Here is a 20,271-nt window from a genome sequence, read left to right as displayed (position 1 = left end):
TACTCAACTCGCCTTCTGGTCAGACTAGCCCCTGTTTTCTCACGTTTCCCATACAACGTCCTGCTTTTGCCATCTTACTGCTCATTAGCAGTTCCAGCAGAGGGCAGGCGGGGGAAAGGAGAGGAGTTGTGTATTATAGCCAAAGATCTCTTCTGAACGTGTTAAGGCAAATTTTCTGGATTACTTAGAGCAACAGATGCCTTTCTGTCCAAATTTTTATTTATTTATTTATTTATTTTATTGTCTATCTGTCTGTATAGGTATTTCTAGTTTTCAGGGTCTCCTCTCTCAAGGAATTTACAATCTGGCTTGGGAAAGCAAAATGAAGACACATGAAATAATGAGAAAGCCATGCCATAAAGCCATCCCTGTTATTCCAAGCAAAGTCATGGGTTTGAAGAGAGGAAGAGAGGTCTTCATGCACTGAAGCTGGTGATAGCATTTGTACATTAAAAATATAAATTGAAGTCAATCATTAGTGCAGAGAAGTGAGACTCAGCAAATGGGCAGATGTAATTGTTGAAAATTCTCTCAACAGGCTTGGGTAGCAGTCCCATAGAGAGGACTTGTAGGCATCCAGTGAGAATGTGGTTTTTGTAAGACAAAGGTCTCACTGGATCTCAGTACCAAGCCTTTGCCATGATCAGCTGGAGTGAAGGGGTTGGGACACCGAAGATTGGTTGGCATTCCGGGAGGAAAAATATTCAGTATCTTTCCATATCATTCATTAAGGTCTGTGTGACAATGTCATGAGCAATTCACTACTGGGAGGTCTTCATCAGATAAACAGGGCTGCAAAATTCATGGCCAAGGAATGTGGGCTGAGGAGACACTCCCAGCCACAGCTGCTACCTGAACACCCAGAGCTGGCTGGGAACCAAGGAGACATGCTGAAACCAGGAGCCTCAGCGACCAGTGGCAACGTTACAGACGCTTAATCCTGAAATGAAAAGTAATTGCTTCTGGCTTAAAGAATAAAGGAAAAACAAGATCAGCCTTGGCTGGATTACATTTTTTTAAAATACAACCATGCTAAAGACCAGGTTCTGCTACTTGCCTGGTATTTGAAAATGTGAGGAAATGGATGTTTTCTGTCAACGTAATTTAAATCTATCCAGGAGTATTGACATATAAGAACACTTGAATGCGAGTACATTTTGGTTAATATAATTAGATCAAATGTGTTTACTTTTAGCTGTAAAGGACATCTAAAATTTAACTTACCTAATATAAATTTAGGTCTTTCTTGAAAATAGCTCTTGCTTTGTATTTTGAAGCATTTCCTACTGAAAAGTCTTGGTCAAAGCTATCAGAGCTCCTTTTCCGTACAGATGAAACTGCAAATGGAGAAATATGGAAGAAGAGAGAGGGGAAAGGCATTTTAATACCTCTAATATATTTCTGTGATGAAATAGTCTTCTCTAGAGAGAAGAGAATTCATGGAAATTCACTAAGGAAGAGCTGCAAGTTTAAGTTATTGTTAGAATAATAGAAAGATGACTTTAATCCACAACTGAGTAAGTAATATTTGTGTTCTTACTTGTTTACCCCTCAAGACCTACAGAATGGCAAATGTCAGGAGATGTTCTGTATATAGAGTTGGTATTTTCCTTGAAAGCAAGAGAGCAATGACACAGTAAAAACAAAGTAAGAATAAGAGGAAAACAAATCTTTCCTTTCTAGTTCCAATTTTTAAGTTATATGTATTAATTTAAGACATTTGTAGCAGACTTACAATGATGTACAGCAAATTCATTGAATTATATCTTGTATCCTAGAACTGAAGCTGCTTTGTTTCTTGTTAGGTTGAGTCATATGAAATTGTCTACACAAATAGCAATTTCATATAATTTAACCTAATACCATAAACCTTCACAGGAATTCATCAACCAATAATAATCAGTAAGAAAAAAAACCTAGCTGGTTTTCCTGCCATCATTCTGCATGAACACTAATATTATAAAGCTAATATAACACATACTATCTTCTTGCAGGCCTTAACATTGAGGACATTCTGCATAAAGGAACAAAGCCTATTTACAGACAATGTTCACAGTTTGTTTCTGCTTCATTAATTCAAAACAGAAAAAAAATAATTCTTATACCAGAAATGTTTTGGATACCACCAGGATGACTTAACCTAACAGAACAGCACAATGACTGACAATTGTGTCTGCTTCTTGTGAGCTCAGACTGATGAACAACTGGAAGGCCAGCCACAGGCCTGATAACCTGATGCACAGTGATCACAAACATAAGGACTTATTTAAATAAGAGGTGTCATACAGCTCATGAGGTAAAGAAACAGCCACAAATAGCCCTAAGAATGCAAAAAATGGCTGTGAGCTGTACTCTCTATTGGTATTATAATACACAGCTGGTGACCCAAAAACCCATGGTATTTCCAAAGGCGAGGGACTACGGTACTTAGTAACACTATGCAGATTTAAAAAGAAAAGACAGCAGTCCGTTTTACAGCAGTGCTCTATCATTCTCTGCCAAGAAAGGGTACTAACTGTTAAACTGGCCCCAATTCTCTTTTTCACATTGAACATGATTCAGATGTTAACTTGGTTTCCATTATCATTACAGAAAATTTTTAGATAATCTTTCTGTTTTTGCAAAATACAACAATGTCCAAAGGAAATATAAATTTAAAGTATAATGTGAACATACATTTTAACTGAGATACACAATGATTGCAAACATTTAAATGATTAGGAAGTACATATTTATGGTATGTTGAATGCAATTTTAACTCAAATATGATACTTGCAGATTTAAGGCAATCTGTTCTCTACATAAAAAATAAGATTATAAAATGTAACATAATTATACTAATGCAATTTCTCATGTTATATATTATTAAATCATCAATGACACATTTTCTTTAAACACCAGATGACCTTGAGAGAAGCAAAGTTCTTTCTTCCCCCTGAGATTTCAAGTAAAGAGTCATCCTTTACTACTTGCATTTTGCTTTCTGGTGATGGAACTAGAATTACTGACAATTCGAATATAATTACCAGCATCTCTCTGGGTGAACTAACCCCCTAGTGTCTTAAAACTTGCCTTCCCAAAGGAAATATATCTCTTCAAATTATACTTCATTAAAAGTGAAGCTTAACAAGCCTTTAAAATACAGTCTTAAAGTGATTTCATTCTCCCCATCTCCTTGCCAGTATTTCCCTTCCTCTCTAAGCATCCTTCTCTTCTCCTCCAGGGTGAATTTTGAAGAGATTCTGAGGGATACCCAACAGGACTATAGCAGTGACTTCCCTCAAGGATTGCTTCATCCAACCCAGCAGGTAGGGCCTGTAAAGGACTTCACATACGACATTTGGAAAATACAGTAATCAGAGTAAACCTAGGAAGTTTTCCAGAATTGCTCTAATATCAACCTTTATTTCATTTCTTTTAAAGACAATTGATTATTTAAAGCAAAAATAATAAAACTTATCGTAGAGCTGTTAACTTATGTATAAGTATGACGATAGTGCAAAGAACATATTGGAAAACAGAAAATTTGCTTTTGTAGGTTTTTTATACTACACATGTAGTGATGTGAAATCATAGTAGATTCTGCTAAGCTAAGGATGCACATTTCAATCCCTAGATCGACCAAAATAAAACAACAACATATAGTTTTCAAGCCAATAGAGGAAATAAAATGAAATATTAAAAAATTTTCGAGCCCTGTGTGGTGGCTCATGCCTATAATCCCAGCACTTTGAGAGGCTGAGGTGGGCAGATCACTTGAGGTCAGGAGTTTGAGACTAGCATGGACAACGTGATGAAACCCTGTCTCTACCAAAAAAATACAAAAATTAGCTGGAGGTAGTGGCGTACGCCTGTAGTCCCAGTTACTTGGGAAGCTGAGGTGGGAGAATCACTTGAACCCAGGAGGTGGAGGTGGCAGTGAGCAGAGATCGCGCCACTGCCTTCCAGCCTGGGCGACAAAGTGAGACCCTGTCTCAAAAAAATAAAAATAAAAATAATAAAATATTCTCAACAAATTCAATAGAAGGAAGAAAAGGAGAAACAAAGGAACAACAAAAGAGACAAAACAAAACAAATAGATGGGAGAAAATAAATAGCAAAATAGTAGCTGTAACCTCAACACCGAACAAAACACTCCAATTAACAGGCAGAGATTATCAAACTGAATAAAAAAATAAGAACTAATGCTATAAAGTTTATAAGAGACATGCTTTATGTATAAAGCATAAGTATAAACAAGTTAGAAGTAAAAGGGATAAAAAAGAATACATATATTTTTAATTTCATTGATCTACTTGTCTGTCTTTTTACTATACCACAATAACTTTATTAATGTATCTTGAATGTAACAAGATCCCTAGGTAATTCATATATACATTAAATTTAAGAAATAATAAGTAGATAGCCCTTTGAGGTATTTAGCAATGATAAAAAGAAACTTCTTGAGGCTGGGTGCGGTGACTCATGCCTGTAATCCCAGCATTTTGGGAGGCCAAGGCGGGCAGATCACAAGCTCAGGAGTTTGAGACCAGCTGGCCAGTATGTTGAAACTCCATCTCTACTAAAAAATACAAAAAAATTAGCTGGGCATGGTGGCGCATGCCGGTAATCCCACCTACTCTGGAGGCCGAGGCAGAATTGCTTGAATCCAGGAGGCGGAGGTTGCAGTGAGCCAAGATTGCACCACTGCACTCCAGCCTGGGCAAGAGACTCCATCTCAAAAAAAAGAAACTGGCCGGGTGCGGTGGCTCACGCCTGTAATCCCAGCACTTTGGGAGGCCGAGGCAGGCGGATCATGAGGTCAGGAGATCGAGACCATCCTGGCTAACACAGTGAAACCCCGTCTCTACTAAAAATACAAAAAATTAGCCAGGCGTGGTGGCGGGCGCCTGTAGTCCCAGTTACTCGGGAGGCTGAGGCAGGAGAATGGAGTGAACCCCGGGGGGGCGGAGCTTGCAGTGAGCCGAGATTGCGCCACTGCACTCCAGCCTGGGCGACAGCGAGACTCTGTCTCAAAAAAAAAAAAAAAAAAAAGAAACTTCTTGAATTGTTACCAATTAGAGAGGAATATTAAGTATTGATTAAGCCACTTACCTAAGGTTACAGAAGTAGACCAGATTCCAGATTTCCTGACTCCCAGACTATTGAAATGTCTACCAAAAACTCAGCTTTATAATTAAGTTTTACTCACTCAATAATAGGCAAGGAAAAAAGTAATTTCTATTTACCCACATATTTACCACTTCTAGCACTAGTCTTTTTTTATGTTAATCTGAGTTTCTATCTGGTATCATTTCCTTTAGCCTGAAGAACTTTCTTTAATATTTCTTATAGTCTATGTGTACCATTGATACATTTGGTTTTTGCTTGGCAGTGTTTTTCTTCTTCCCCTTCCCCTCTCTCTCTCTCTCTCTTCTTTTCTTTTCTTTCCTTCCTTCCTTCCCTCCTTCCTCTTTCTTTCTTTCTTTCCCTTTCTTTTCTTCCTTTCTCTTTCTTTCTTTCTCTTTCTTTCTTTCTTTCTTTCTTTCTTTCTTTCTTTCTTTCTTTCTTTCTTTCTTTCTCTTCCTTCCTTCCTTCCTTCCTTCTTTTCCTTTCTCTCTCCCTTCTTCCCTTCCCTTCCCATTTTCTCTTTTCTCTCTTTCATTCTTTAAGGGATCTTTATCTTTCACTAGGTTTCTCATTCCAGGTTGACAGGTTTTATTTCTTTTAGCACCTTAAAGGTGTTATTCAATTCTCTTTTGGCCTATTGATAAATCAGCATTATTGTTCTCCTGGGTCTTGCGCAGAATGGGTCTTTTCCTCATGCTGCTATTAAGACTTTTTCTTTGATCCTTGGCTTTCATAAACATGGTTATAATGTACCCAGGAGTGGTTTTCTTTGTTTTTTTATCCTGCATGGGGTTTATTCAGATTCTTAGTTTATGGGTTAGTATTTTTCAAAAAATTGGGAATTTTTTCAGCTATCACTTCTTCAAATATATTTTCTGCCCCAATTTCTCTTTCATCTTTTTCTGGAACTCCAGTTTCACAGATGTTAGGCCACCTCATACTATTCCACAAGTCAGTGAGGCTCTGTTCATTTTTTTCAGTGCTTTTTTCTCTATGTGCTTCAGCTGAGATTATTTGTATTGCCCTGTCTTCAATGTCACTATTTTTTTTCTTCTATGGAATCTATTTTGCTGTTAAGCTCATTTAGTGATTTTTTTTTTCACTTTAGGTATTACATTTTTCAGTTCTAGAATTTCTAGCTGGTTTTCTTTTATAATTTCCATTTTTCTAGTGAGAATTTCTATTTATTGGAGTCCATATTTTCTTTAAAATTTTAAACATATTTATAAGAGTTGTTTTAAAGCCTTTGCTTGCTAATTTTAACATATCTGCTATCTCTGAGTATGTTTCTATTGACTTAAAAAAATCTATTGTGGTCATGCCTCTTCACATATCTAGTAATTTTTGAATTGTATGCCAGACATTAAATGCTACATTATCAGTTCTTGATTTAAAGAGTGTTAAGTTTTGTTACGTTAATTTACTAGTGGATAAGCTTAATTTTTACAAAGCTGTTTTTAAACTTTGTTTGGATGAACTTAGTATAGCCTTGAGTCCAGGGCTAGAGTAGCCCTTCTCCTACTGCCTGGCCTTTCTGGATTCTCCACTGAAAACCCCAGGGAATCACTGAGAACACCTCCACTCAGAACATCTACATCTCCAGTTTTGTGCACCTTCTGGAATCTCCGTCCAGCTTACAGCTCCCCAGTAGCTATTTGCCACCAGACTTTGTAGAGACTCACTCAGAAAGTGAGAAGCTTAGCATTTGTCCAAAGACTTTCTAGTACCCATATGCAGATTTCTGGACCTGTTTCTCTGTGCAGCTTTCTCTTCATTATCCTGACCTACAAATTCCAACCACCTCAACAGCCCTGAACTGTGATTTCTGCCTCCTCAGAACAGTAAAGCAACCATTATCAACTTGGGTTCCACTTTGCTGTGCCTCCAGGAGAAAAGACAAGGTGACCAAGGGTTTCATCTCATGTGTTTCCCTTTTCCCAGGGATCAAAGTTCAACACTGGGTGAATTCCAGTGTCTGAAAACAGTTGCTCCATATATTTTGTCCAGTTTTACAGCTATTTATGGCAAGAGGGCTGGTACTAGTAACTTCATCAAAGCCAGAAGCAGAAGTCCTTCACACTGGGTATTTTTGCTCATCATCTCCTGTTTGAAATTCTCCCTCATTTTTACTACTCTAATTTTTTAGATTAGATTTAGATTTTCCTCCTAAATTTCTTATTATTCCTTCACTATCTTCTCCTCCTCTTTATCCTTTAACCATGCTTCCCATGCCTAAATTATATCCATTCTTTAAGACCCAAGGTTTCTCCATAAAGCTTCTCCAGTCCCCTGCACTGGAATTTATGCCAGGTATAAGAATATATGAGCATATATGAACATACTTAACACTTTATTGGCACTGCTTCAGAGAGCACTTTGCACTTTCTGCCTTTTGAATGATCATGTCACTTCCATATTGTAAACTCTTTGAAGACATGGACAATGTCTAATTTATCATTGTTTCTTCCACAGAGCTTAACATAGTATTCCTCTATTCAGCTTTAATTCTGATATGGTGCTACTGGTGGTTGCCCAACAACGAGAGGAAACATTTGCTGACTACACCCCATGCACTCTGCTAGATGCTTTGTACATGTTATCTTGCTTAATTCTTGAGAATGATACTGAAAAGTAAACACAACCAAATGACAACAAAGCCAATGGCTCTGACTGAGATCACACATGCTTAACTGCTGGAATTTCAGTTCTTTGAATCTCTTCCTTTCTCCTGGGAAAATGTGACACTTTTGAGGACCTCGTTGCTGCCCCTTGCTTGTCACTGCCATCATTGCCCCCTTCTCAGGTCCCTCTGGCTTGAGCCTGGTGAGAGGCTGCTTCCCATGTTAGTACCTCCCTAAGAAGTTTTTCTTGTGGCACCACCACCACTGCTGCTTCCACCTATCCCCGCCACCACCACCATTGCCATTGTTTCTGCAGTGCTGCAGCGACTGGTACAGGGCTGCTCCCGGCCAGGCAGTTTCTCACTGCAGCAAAAGAGTCCTCTTTTGCTGCTCTCTTCTGGGTTCTCCAGAGACAGCCCTGCCTCTCCTGCCTCCTACCACCTCTGTCTGCAGAGCCATGGGGATGCCCTGGAGGAGTCACACTACCAGAACACTCGGTGCCTCTGCCTGCCTTTGTCTCCTAGAGTCAGATCTGCTTCTCCTTCAGCCAGATTTTCTCACTATCCATAGCTACCAGTCAGTGGATTGATGTCCCCCTGGTGGTGGATCTCATTGAACAAGGACTCAGTAAATTGTTCAGTGTTTGGTAAGAACTTTTTATGTGTGTGGAATCCTATTAATTGTCAAGAAAGAAGTTAAAAAAAAAAACCAACAACCAAATTAATAATTTAAAAACAAACATTTTGTTCGATGAGCTCCTTGCTTTAAAAAAGTTGAAATATATTAGACTATATAGATGTTCTTTATCTTTTTGTTTGTTCGTTTGTTTGAAATGGAGTTTCACTCTTGTTGCCCAAGCTGGAGTGCAACAGTGCGGTCTCAGCTCACTGCAACCTCCGCCTCCTGGGTTCAAGTGATGCTCCTGCCTCAGCCTCCTGAGTTGCTGAGATTACAGGTATGTGCCACCAGGCTAATTTTTTGTATTTTTAGTAAAAATGGGTTTTCACCATGTTAGCCAGGCAGGTCTTGAACTCCTGACCTCAAGTGATCCACCCACCTTGGCCTCCCAAAGTGCTGAGAATACAGGCATGAGCCACTGCGCCCGGCTGATGTTCTTTAAAGTTCATTTATCTATCTGTCTGTCTATCTATCTATCTATTATCTATTATCTATCTATCTATCTATCTATCTATCTATCTATCTATCTATACTAAGCCCATGAAGGTACCAAGTTCTGCTCCCAGTACTTGGAATACAAGATAGACAGGATGCCTGCTATCATGGAGCTTCCAATAAACACACAAACTAACATCACCTACTGATAAGTACAATATTGGACAGTGGTAAGTGATGAGAAGAAAAAAAGCAGGAAGATGGGACAGGAAATAGTGGCAGGAAAACATGAGATAGGGAGGTGAGGGAAGATCTCTGAGGTGACATCTGGGCTAAGTGGCAGGTGATGATGGGGGGAAAGGGCAGTCTAGGGAGGGAGAACTTCAGTATTGCTGGAATGTGACGACCCAGGAGGTGAATCACAGGGGATGCGGTCAGACAGACTAACCCAGATCAGGTAGGGCTTACAAGTCCGCAGTAAAGAGTTTGGATTTTATTATAAATTCAGGGAAGGCATTGGAAGGTTTCAAACAGGACTGGCATGCTGTGATGATATTGCTCAGAGATCGCTTTGGCTGCATTGTAGGCTGCATTGTAGGGAAGCAAGAGCATAAGACCTCAAGACTCCAAGACCCATTAGGAGCTGTCATAACCTAAGTAAGAGATGGTGGCTCTATAACTCCACGAAGTAAATGTGTGTTTTATTAGATCATGCCCTCTGTTGATAACCCACTGTACAAGATACTGGATCTGCTGTATAACAAAACTAGATGACACGGTCATTGGCCTCAAAGACCTTTCTGCAATTCAATGGAGATGACAGGTAAAATTAAAGAGAACAAAGGGTGATAACTTATTGAGGCAATAAAAAGTTGGCAGAGATGGGCAGGCTCTCAACAATAGTCTTTGGCTGTGATAAAATCACCTGTTTCACTCTTCTGAATCACCATAGTGCTACAGAAGAACCAAGAAAACCATCATTCAGATTTTGAATCACAGTAACATAACCAAGCAAACTACAAGCAAAGTATGAATATGATTGTCACATATTTGCTGAGCACTTAGAATGTTCCAGACATTCTAAGTGCTCATGCTCTAAATGAGTCATTTAGTCCCCAGAACAACACTGAGACAGCGATTATCATCCCCATCTTCTAGATGAAAAAATCAAGCTTAGGACATGGTGACTTGACCACTGTTACATATGCTAAAAAGCATGAGAACCCATCCTCAAACCCTGACTAGTCTGCTCCCAAACCCAAGTTTATAAGGATGATGGCAGTGTTTCCCAGGGTTGCCTGATAATAAGAACTATCTGTGGCACTCGTTAAAAATACAAATACCTATCCTCATTCCCTACCCCATGCCAGACCCATTGAATCAGAATTTCCAGGGAGGGGTCTGGTAAGCTATTTCTTTTAACAATTGCCCTCAATGATTTCTTGTTTTTTTTTTTTTTTGTTTTTTTGAGACGGAGTTTCACTCTTGTTGCCCAGGCTGGAGTGCAATGGCGTGATCTCGGCTCACTGCAACCTCCGTCTCCTGGATTAAAGTGATCCGCCTGCCTCAGCCTCCTGAGTAGCTGAGATTATAGGCACACACCACCATGCCCGGCTGATTTTTTTTATTTTTAGCAGAGACAGAGTTGCACCATGTTGGTCAGGCTGGTCTCCCGACCTCAGGTGATCCACCTGCCTTGGCCTCCCAAAGCCAAATATTATTATTACCATATTATCTTTTTCTTAATATCATAATTATTCTTATTATATGTCTTACACCAGAGTAGGTCATACCTAACAAAAAAGAAACACAGATAAATGGAGAATATAATACAGAGGAACAATCAAGGCAGGTGACAGCAGACACTTCTAGGAAGAAGTAAGTTTTGAGCTGAATTTTGGAAGGCCTGCTAGGAGGGAAAAAGTATTTCATTAAAGGAAGGCATGAAAGAGACAAGAATAAGAGACTCAGGTGCATATAGTACTGATAGGAATTGATGTCCCAAGGAGAGAAGGTGATGTGATTCAGTGCACACCCCACTGCTCAGTTCTTACATAGGTTCAAGCAGGTTTAGAGCACTTGTGGTTTACTGAACCTGTCTATATCCTTGGCCTGATCTTGATCAAGATTGTGCTAGAAGGGGAATCCTTGAAACAATACTCTATTATCATTATCTGAGATTAAAGGGTCAGAAAGAATCCTGATTTGAGAATTTTTTGTTTTTTAAAACTAAACTTATTTACCTGACTTCCTACAATAGACAAATGATCTCAAAAGAGAACCTTACTTGGAATATTATAATAATAGAAAATTTTCTTTAATTGATTTATAGACATTTTTAATACATTTTAAACTGGATGTCATAGAAGCCATGTCCTAAATTCTTCTATAGCATTACCTTTAACAGCCTGCAACTTAACCAACAGATGTTCGTTGAATGCTGACTTTACACCAGACACTGTGAGCAGCTCAGGGGAGACAAAGATGTATAAAATGTGGCTATTAATCATGAGGATTCAGAATCCAGTGGAAGAAGACAAACAACCAGATATGTAATTCCATGACAAGTTCTAGAAGGAAGGTTGTACAAATGAATGGCTGGGGTGCACTAAAGAGACAGCCCCTCAGTCTGCCTGGGCCTGACAGGGCAACATGAATGGTTTTGCCTGCTGGGTTTTGAAGTATTCACCAGATTTCACCAGGAAAAGGATGCAGAAAGTCTTCCCACCATGGAGACAGAAGGAAGAATGACAAAGAGGTCAGTGTGAAAGAGTGAGCATTCAGTCCCACGGGTTATCACAGAATCACACTCTGCAGTTCACAATTTTTTCATTCTGCAGCAGTTTTTTTAAAAAATAAATTACCTATTAGTATTTAAAATAGGGCAGTATTAATATACAAATCTTTATTCTGACTTAATGGAAACAAAGATTTCACAACACTTGGCCCATATCCTCTCACAGCAACACTCACCTGGTCCCAAGTAATAGCTGCCCCCTTCAGACAGGGCTCCTGATCCGCAGTCCACCCTAGACCCACACCCTAAACTCTTTTATTCCCAGCCCTCTATGCAGGCATTTGAGTTTGTGACCCAGGTAGAGCTTAGGCTATGAGGCGGTAGGAGAACACCTTGAACAAGGATGTGATGTCAGTGTAGCTTGAAGCAAAAGTGTGAATGGCCTTGCTTGCCAAGCTTATTCAGACTTTATCACGTGGGTGATGAGGAAGGGAATGACTACTGATAGAGTGAAGAAAGGTAGAGAAATGGTGACAAGTGATTTTTAGGAAGCTGCCTCGGATAGATGGCTTGGCGGCATTTAGACTGAAGACAGAAATATAGGAGGCCACCACAAAGGTTCAGGTAAGAGGCGATGAAGAGCGGTAGTTAGAGAGTGACCATGGGGATAGAAAGGAGTGCCAGAGGCACAAAAGAAGAGAGGGTAGAGGCATAAATTCTTTTCTAAATTGTTTAACATGAAACATCTAGAAAATTGGAAAGAACAGGAAAATAAATATCTCTACAATCTCTTCAATGTAGATTCAACAATTGTTACTATTTTGCTACATTTGCTTTATCTATCCATATACACACAAATACATATATGTATGTGTGTGTATATATGTTTTGAAAGTTGTTGAAATCATTACACCTCACACCTAAACATTAACATCTAAATATACATCTTCTATAGGACAGGCACAGTGGCTCACGCCTGTAATCCCAGCACCTTGGAAGGCCGATACAGACAGATTGCTTCAGCCCAGGAGCTTGAGACCAGTCTAGGCAACATGGTGAAACCCTGTCTCTACAGAAAATACAAAAATTAGCTAGGTGTGCTGACATGCACCTGTAATCCCAGCTACTTGGGAGGCTGAGGTAGAAGGATTGCTTGAGCGCAGGAGGTTGAGGCTGGAGTGAGCCATGTTTGTGCCACTGTACTCCAGCCTGGGTAAAAAAGTGGGACCCTGCTTCACAATAAATAAATAAATACATACATAAATAAATAAATGAACAGCATCTCCTAAAAATAAGAATTTTCTTATACACAACCACAATGTCATTATCATTTCTAATAAAATTAACTCCTTAATATCATATAATACCCATGTTCTTTAATATGTGCTCATATTCAGGTTTTCCCTAAATGTTTCTAAAAATTTTAGCTGTTTTTATCAAGCTAAGAGTCCTTTGAGGTTCTCGTATTTGGTCGTTATGGCCTTTTAGTCTCTTTTAACCTGGGACAGCTCCCCCAGTCCTTCTCCCCACATGGAAATGACTTTTGGAGGAATAAAAAAAAATAGTTGTTTTGTAGCATATCTCAAATTCAGATTCTTCTGCAGGTTTCTTTGTCATTTGATTTTTCTTTGATTCCCTGTAACTCCTATTTATTTGAGGTTAGGCCTGCCTAAAAGCTTACTTAGATTCAGGTTAAGCCCTTTTGGCAAGAATACTTAATAAATGATTTCATGAATTTCATGTGTACCCCATCAGGAGGAACATAATACAAATTTGTCCCATATTAGTGATTCTAAGGTCGATCACTTGGTTAAAGTGGTGACTGCCAGATCTTCTACTTTGTACTTTTTACAATTAAGAAGTGACATGTTCTGTGATGCTTTGTAACTGTGTGAATAACTTGTTCTACAATAACCTTTTACAATTAAAGATCCTTGCCTGAATCAATTATTTCTTTGGGAGTTGCAAATTAGTAAATTCCAAATATTATCACTCCTTCATTGGCATTCTTCTCTAAAGATAAGTTTTCCCTCATCAAGTAGATGATATAAAATTCCTTTTAAAAAGGCAAGGTAAGATAGGTCAAGATGGCCAAATAGGAACAGATCTGGTCTGCAGCTTCCAGTGTGATTGATGCCGAAGACGGGTGATTTCCGCATTTCCAGCTGCAGTACCTGGTTCATCTTATTGGGACTGGGTTGGACAGTGGATGCAGCCCATGGAGGGCAAGCTGAAGCAGGACTGGGTGTCGCCTCGCCTGAGAAGTGCAAGGGGCTGGGAAATTTCCATTTCCTAGCCAAGGGAAGCCCTGATAGACTGTACCTGGAAAAACAGGACACTTCTGCCCAAATACTGAGCTTTTCCCAAGGTCTTAGCAACTGGCAGACAAGGTGATTCTCTCCCGTGCCTGGCTCAGCAGGTCCCACACCCACGGAGCCTTGCTCACTGCTAGGGCAGCAGTCTGTGATCAATCTGTGAGGTGGCAGCCTGGCTGGTGGAGGGATGTCCGCCATTGCTGAGGCTTGAGGAGGTAAACAAAGTGGCCAAGAAACTCGAACTGGGCGGAGCCCATTGCAGCTCAACAAGGCCTACTGCCTCTAGACTCCACCTCTGCAGGCAGGGCATAGCTGAACAAAAGGCAGCAGACAACTTCTGCAGACTTAAACATCTCCCTCTCTGACAGCTCTGAAGAGAGCAGTGGTTCTCCCAGCCAGGCGTTTGAGCTCTGAGAACAGACAGACTGACTCCTCAAGTGGGTCCCTGACCCCCGTGTAGCCTAACTGGGAGACATCTCCCAGTGGGGGCTGACAGATACCTCATATAGGCGGGTGCCCCTCTGGGATGAAGCTTCCAGAGGAAGGATCAGGCAGCAATATTTGCTGTTCTGCAATATTTGCTGTTCTGCAGCCTACACTGGTGAAACTCAGGCAAAGAAAGTCTGGAGTGGAACTCCAGCAAACTCTAACAGACCTGCAGCTGAGGGACCTGACTCTTAGAAGGGAAACTAACAAACAGAAAGGAATAGCATCAACATCAACAAAAAGGTCATCTACACGAAAACCCCATCTGTAGGTCACCAACAGCAAACACCAAAGTTAGATAAAACCACAAAGATGGGGAAAAACCAGAACAGAAAATTCTAAACATCAGAGCACCTATTCTCCTCCAAAGGACTGCAGCTCCTCGCCAGCAGTGGAACAAAGCTGGATGGAGAATGACTTTGATGAGTTGACAGAAGTAGGCTTCAGAAGGCCAGTAATAACAAACTTCTCTGAGCTAAAGGAGGATGTTTGAATCCATCACAAGGAAGCTAAAAACCTTGAAAAAAAGATTAGATGAATGGCTAACTAGAATAAACGTGTAGAGAAGACCTTAAATGAACTGATGGAGCTGAAAACCATGGTACGAGAACTTTGTGACATATGCACAACCTTTGAGAGCCAATTCAATCAAGTGGAAGAAAGGGTATCAGTGATTGCAAACTAAATTAATGAAATAAAGTGAGAAGACAAGGTTAGAGGAAAAAGAGTAAAAAGAAACAAATAAAGCCTCCAAGAAATATGGGACTATGTGAAAAGACCAAATCTATGTTTGATTGGTGTACCTGAAAGTGATGGGGAGAATGGAACCAAGTTGGAAAACACTCTTCAGGATATTAACCAGGAGAACTTCCCCAACCTAGCAAGGCAGGCCAACATTCAAATTCAGGAAATAGAGAAAACACCACAAAGATACTCCTCGAGAAGAGCAACCCCAAGACACATAATTGTCAGATTTACCAAGGCTGAAATGAAGGAAAAAGTGTTAAGGACAGCCAGACAGAAAGGTCAAGTTACCCACAAAGGGAAGCCCATCAGACTAACAGCAGATCACTCAGCAGAAACCCCACAAGCCAGAAGAGAGTGGGGGCCAATATTCAACATTCTTAAAGAAAAGAATTTTCAACCCAGAATTTCATATCCAGTCAAACTAAGCTTCATAAGTGAAGGAGAAATAAAATCCTTTACAGACAAACAAATGCTGAGAGATTTTGTCACCACCAGGCCTGCCTTAGAAGAGCTCCTGAAGGAAGCACTAAACATGGAAAGAAACAACTGGAACCAGCCACTGCAAAAACATGACAATTTGTAAAGACCGTTGATGCTATGAAGAAACTGCATCAATTAATGGGCAAAATAACCAGCAAACATCATAATGACAGGATCAAATTCACACATAACAATATTAACCTTAAATGTAAATGGGCTAAATGCTCCAATTAAAAGACACAGACTGGCAAATTGGATAAAGAGTCAAAACCCATCAGTGTGCTGTATTCAGGAGACCCATCTCACCTGCAAAGATGCACATAGGCTCAAAATAAAGGGATGGAGGAAGATCTACCAAGCAAATGGAAAACAAAAAAAGCAGGGGTTGCAATCCTAGTCTCTGATAAAACAGACTTTAAACCAACAAAGATCAAAAGAGACAAAGAAGGCCATTACATAATGGTAAAGGGATCAATTCCACAAGAAGAGCTAACTTTCCTAAATATATATGCACCCAATACAGGAACACCCAGATTCATAAAGCAAGTCCTTAGAGACCTAAAAAGAGACTTAGATTCCCACACAATAATAATGGGAGACTTTAACACCTCACTGTCAATATTAGACAGATCAATGAGACAGAAGGTTAACAAGGATATTGAGGACCTGAACTCAGCTCTGCAACAAGCAGACCCAATAGACATCTACAGAACTCTCCACCCCAAATCAACAGAATATACATTCTTCTCAGCACCATGTCGCACTTACTCCAAAATTGAGCATATAGTTGGAAGTAAAGCGCTCCTCAGCAAATATAAAAGAACAGAAATCACAACAAACTGTCTCTCAGACCACACTGCAATCAAATTAGAACTCAGGATCAAGAAACTCACCCAAAACTGCACAACTACCTGGAAACTGAACAACTTGCTTCTGAATGACTACTGGGTAAATAATGAAATGAAAACAGAAATAAAGAAGTTCTTTGAAACCAATGAGAACAAAGACACAATGTACCAGAATCTCTGGGACACATTTAAAGCAGGGTGTAGAGGGAAATTTATAGCACTAAATGTCCACAAGAGAAAGCAGGAAAGATCTAAAATCGACACCCTAACATCACAATTAAAAGAACTAGAGAAGCAAGAGCAAACACATTCAAAAGCTAGCAAAGGCAAGAAATAACTACGATCAGAGTAGAACTGAAAGAGATAGAGACACAAAAAACCCTTCAAAAAATCAATGAATCCAGGAACTGATTTTTTGAAAAGATCAACAAAATTGATAGACCACTAGCAAGACTAATAAAGAAGAAAAGAGAGAAGAATCAAATAGATGCAATAAAAAATGATAAACAGGATATCACCACCGATCCCACAGAAATACAAACTACCATCAGAAAATACTATAAACACCTCTATGCAAATAAACTAGAAAATCTAGAAGAAATGGATAAATTCCTGGACACATACACCCTCCCAAGACTAAACCAGGAAGAAGTTGAATCTCTGAATAAACCAATAACAGGCTCTGAAATTGAGGCAATAATTAATAGCCTACTAACCAAAAAAAGTCCAGGACTAGATAGATTCACAGCCAAATTCTACCAGAGGTACAAAGAGGAGCTACTACCATTCCTTCTGAAGCTATTCCAATCAATAGAAAAAGAGGGAGTCCTCCCTAACTCATTTTATGAGGCCAGCTTCATCCTGATACCAAAGCCTGGCAGAGACACAACAAAAAAAGAGAATTTTAGACCAATATCTCCGGTGAACATCGATGCGAAAATCCTCAATAAAATACTGGCAAACCAAATCCAGCAGTACATCAAAAAGCTTGTCCACCATGATCAAGTCAGCTTCATCCCTGGGATACAAGGCAGGTTCAACATATGCAAATCAATAAACATAATCCATCACATAAACAGAACCAAAGACAAAAACCACACAATTATCTCAATAGATGCAGAAAAGGCCTTTGACAAAATTCAACAGCCCTTCATGCTAAAAACTCTCAATAAACTAGGTATTGATGGAATGTATCTCAAAATAATAAGAGCTATCTATGACAAACCCACAACCAATATCATACTGAATGGGCAAAAACTGGAAGCATTCCCTTGGAAAACTGTCACAAGACAGGGATGCCCTCTCTCACCACTCCTACTCAACATAGTTTAGGAAGTTCTGGCCAGGGCAATCAGGCAAGAGAAAGAAATAAAGGGTATTCAATTAGGAAAAGAGGAAGTCAAATTGTCACTGTTTGCAGATGACATGATTATATATTTAGAAAACCCCATTGTCTCAGCCCCAAATCTCCTTAAGGTGATAAGCAACTTCAGCAAAGTCTCGGGATACAAAGTCAATGTGCAAAAATCACAAGCATTCCTATACACCATTAGCAGACAAACAGAGAGCCAAGTCATGAGTGAACTCCCATTCACAATTGCTACAAAGAGAAAAAAATACCTAGGAATCCAACTTACAAGGGATGTGAAGGGCCTCTTCAAGGAGAACTACAAACCACTGCTTGATGAAATAAAGGAGGACACAAACAAATGGAAGAGTATTCCATGATCATGGATAGGAAGAATCAATATTATGAAAATGGCCATACTGCCCAAGGTAATTTATAGATTCAATGCCATCCCCATCAAGCTACCAATGACTTTCTTCACAGAATTGGAAAAATCTAATTTAAAGTTCATATGGAACCAACAAAGAGCATGCACTGCCAAGACAATCCTAAGCAGGAAGAACAAAGCTGGAGGCATCATGCTACCTGACTTCAAACTATACTACAAAGCTACAGTAACCAAAACAGCATGATACTGGTACCAAAACAGAGATATAGACCAATGGAACAGAACAGAGCCCTCAGAAATAATACCATATGTCTAAAACCATCTGATCTTTGACAAACCTGACAAAAACAAGAAATGGGGAAAGGATTACCTATTTAATAAATGGTGCTGGGGAAACTGGCTAGCCATATGTAGAAAGCTAAAACTGGATCCCTTCCTTACACGTTATACAAAAATTAATTCAAGATGGATTAAAGACTTAAATGTTAGACCTAAAACCATAAAAATCCGAGAAGAAAACGGAGGCAATACCATTCAGGACATAGGCATGGGCAAAGACTTCATGACTAAAACACCAAAAGCAACGGCAATAAAAGCCAAAATTGACAAATGGGATCTAATTAAACTAAAGAGCTTCTGCACAGCAAAAGAAACTACCATCAGAGTGAACAGGCAACCTACAGAGTGGGAGAAAAAGTTTGCAATCTACTCATCTGACAAAGGGCTAATATCCAGAGTCTACAAAGAACTCAAACAAATTTACAAGAAAAAAAACAACCCCATCAAAAAGCAGGCAAAGGATATGAACAGACACTTCTCAAAAGAAGACATCTATGCAGCCAACAGACACATGAAAAAATGCTCATCATCACTGGTCATCAGAGAAATGCAAATCAAAACCACAATGAGATACCATCTCACTCCAGTTAGAATGGCAATCATTAAAAAGTCAGGAAACAACAGATGCTAGAGAGGATGTGGAGAAATAGGAATGCTTTTACAGTGTTGGTGGGAGTGTAAAGTAGTCCAACCATTGTGGAAGACAGTGTGGCGATTCCTCAAGGATCTAGAATTAGAATTACCGCTTGACCCAGCAATCCCATTGCTCGGTATATACCCAAAGGATTATAAAGCATGCTACTATAAAGACACATGCACACGTATGTTTATCGTGGCACTATTCACAATAGCAAAGACTTGGAACCAACCCAAATGTCCATCAGTGATAGACTGGATTAAGAAAATGTGGCACATATACACCATGGATTAAGAAAATGTGGCACATATACACCATGGAATACTGTGCAGCCATAAAAAAGGATGAGTTCATGTCCTTTGCAGGGAGATGGATGAAACTGGAAACCATCATTCTGAGCAAACTATCACAAGGACAGAAAACCAGACACTGCATGTTCTCACTCATAGATGGGAATTTAACAATGAGATCACTTGGACACAGGGCGGGGAACATCACACATCGGGCCTGTCAGGGGATGGGTGTGCTGGAGGATAGCATTAGGAGAAATACCTAATGTAAATGATGAATTGATGGGTGCAGCAAACCAACATGGCACACGTATACCTATGTATCAAACCTGCACATTGTGCACATGTACCCTAGAACTTAAAGTATTAAAAAAAAAAAGGCGGCCGGGCGGTGGCTCACGCTTGTAATCCAGCACTTGGGAGGCCGAGGCGGGCGGATCACGAGGTCAGGAGATCGAGACCACGGTGAAACCCTGTCTCTACTAAAATACAAAAAATAGCCGGGCGTGGTGGCGGGCGCCTGTAGTCCAGCTACTTGGAGAGGCTGAGCAGGAGAATGGCGTGAACCGGGAGGCGGAGCTTGCAGTGAGCGAGATCGCCACTGCACTCCAGCCTGGCGACAGAGCGAGACTCCGTCTCAAAAAAAAAAAAAAAAAAAAAAAAAAAAAAAAAAAAAAAAAGGCAAGGTAGATGTTTAGTTCTTTCTCTTTTACTATCAATATCAGAGTAAGGATTTATTGAATGATCACTTCTAATGACGGCAAATTAGTTTTTTTTTTGTTTTCTTTCACTTTTTTGGGTATTACTATGGAC

At 39.8% G+C, this 20,271-nt stretch overlaps 1 long non-coding RNA gene across 1 annotated transcript in view; it reads right to left on the bottom strand.

The window, feature by feature from the left end:
* LOC115837664 overlaps window positions 1–1,332 on the bottom strand; it is a 30,308-nt gene extending 28,976 nt beyond the window's left edge. The window contains exon 1 of the long non-coding RNA XR_004032725.1: window positions 1,225–1,332. This is a non-coding gene — a long non-coding RNA (uncharacterized LOC115837664). The remainder of the gene's footprint in view (window positions 1–1,224) is intronic.
* Window positions 1,333–20,271: the final 18,939 nt, after the last annotated feature.

The sequence above is a fragment of the Nomascus leucogenys genome, chromosome 12, assembly GCF_006542625.1.
Source record: "Nomascus leucogenys isolate Asia chromosome 12, Asia_NLE_v1, whole genome shotgun sequence".
Lineage (NCBI taxonomy): Eukaryota > Metazoa > Chordata > Mammalia > Primates > Hylobatidae > Nomascus > Nomascus leucogenys.
Note: the sequence above shows the minus strand (reverse complement) of the source record. Positions and strands in the feature narration are given on the sequence as shown.